This window comes from Jaculus jaculus, unplaced genomic scaffold, assembly GCF_020740685.1.
Source record: "Jaculus jaculus isolate mJacJac1 unplaced genomic scaffold, mJacJac1.mat.Y.cur u25, whole genome shotgun sequence".
Lineage (NCBI taxonomy): Eukaryota > Metazoa > Chordata > Mammalia > Rodentia > Dipodidae > Jaculus > Jaculus jaculus.
In genome coordinates, this window is record NW_025423515.1 from 3952095 (window position 1) to 3953746 (window position 1652).

Here is a 1652-nt window from a genome sequence, read left to right on the forward strand (position 1 = left end):
AATTAGTATCCAATTCATGAAGTTCCATTTACTTATCAATAACGTCTTACATTTGACTAATTTTTTAACATTAAAAACCTTATTATCAGTTCCCATAAAAATGCTACTCCCTCTCCCTGGCCTGGGACAACTAGTCTGCACAAGGCCAAGCCATGGCACTTCTGAACAGCCCACGGCTCCCCAAGCACACGTCCTGCACTGCCCACAGCGGCCAGCAGGGGGCAGCTCTGCTAGTCCTGCTCTTCGTAGTGAGCATAACCACTGTCATAGGTCCTGCCCAGGTTCAAGTGAGTGAATAGATCTGAGGACTCAGCATCCGAATTCTTTCCACCTTCCTCCTCTTCCTCTGCATCATCATCGGCTTCATACTCTTCCTCCTCCTCCTCATGATAACCAGCATCACTATACTTGTCCGATGAAAGGTTCTTCCAGAAAGCATCATACCCAGCAGCTCCATCTCTTTTTTTGCCTCCCATCTGCTGGCCAAATCTCAGTGAGCGGGTAGGCATGCTCAGGTCCTTTGTATCCTGAGTCTCATGTCCACATTTGGGGTATGGAGGCTGCTTGCCTTTCTCTTGCTTAAACACTTTGTTCCTTGCATGCTCATCACAGAAACGAGCCTTACATCGGAGAGAGGAATGCTGGCCAAGTTGGTTACATGAAATACATCTAAATGTTTCTGCTTCTGAAACTTGGCAGCTGGCTCACTGTTCAAATTGATTGTCTTCACAGAGGAAGTTGTGGCAGAAAGAACAACAGAATATTCTGCCTCCATGGTCCCAGATGCCTCCTTCACATTCCACACACTGGGCATCATTAAGAGGGCAGGTACAGGTGTGTGTGCTAAGACACTTCCTACCATGGCAAACCCGTGCCTCAGAAGTCACATATTGCACCCACCATTGCAAGGCCAGTGCTATAGACTCCAGCGTGCTTGATAACTCAGTCTGAGGACTTCATCATACACTTTGTTTTTCCACACTGCAAAAATTGGTAACTTCTGCACTGAATTGCAAAAATAGCAAAATGCTCTATTCTGCCACCTTTGGCACTTGTCATAGTCCATGGGAGCATTGCATGGGTGTTTGGCTAAGTTCACAGTGCTTCTGGATGCTCGCAGCTGCTTCTCCTGCTCAGCATTTCTTGGCCTTCTTCCTTGCATAAGTCTTTTTCTTAGGCATTTCTCCTGCTTTTAGGAATGGAAGGTTCAGAGGCTCATAAAAGCCAACAAGGCAGGGTCTAAGACCCGACAGAACTGGATCATAAATTGCCTTTTCATGTAATTAATTCCATGGGTTCTCTTCCTTCACAGATCCCTGACTGCTACAGATTGTGTTACCAGGAGTGATTCTAGAGAAACAATTATAAGAACGTATTTTTCTAGTGGGCTTTGTGCTATCTGGAGTTGGCCCTCCAACTTCAGTAATACTAAGGCTTTACTGGTAATAGGGAAAGTGTTTTGCTGGTAATTACGAGGGTACTGATAATCCATGCTGTGAACTATTCAAAGGACTTCATGACATAAGTGTATTCAGTGATCCTGAATTACGTCTTGTGTAGAGTGAGGGATTTGGTGACTCTGTACCTAACATTTTTAAATATTTGTGGAAAAGTAAGATGAATGATGATGCTGGTTAGTTACTTGTAGCATC

The 1652-nt window shown here is 44.7% G+C and overlaps 1 pseudogene; it reads right to left on the minus strand.

The window, feature by feature from the left end:
* Positions 1–213: 213 nt before the first annotated feature.
* Positions 214–1181, minus strand: LOC101608491 (annotated as a pseudogene).
* Between the last annotated feature and the right edge of the window lie 471 nt (positions 1182–1652).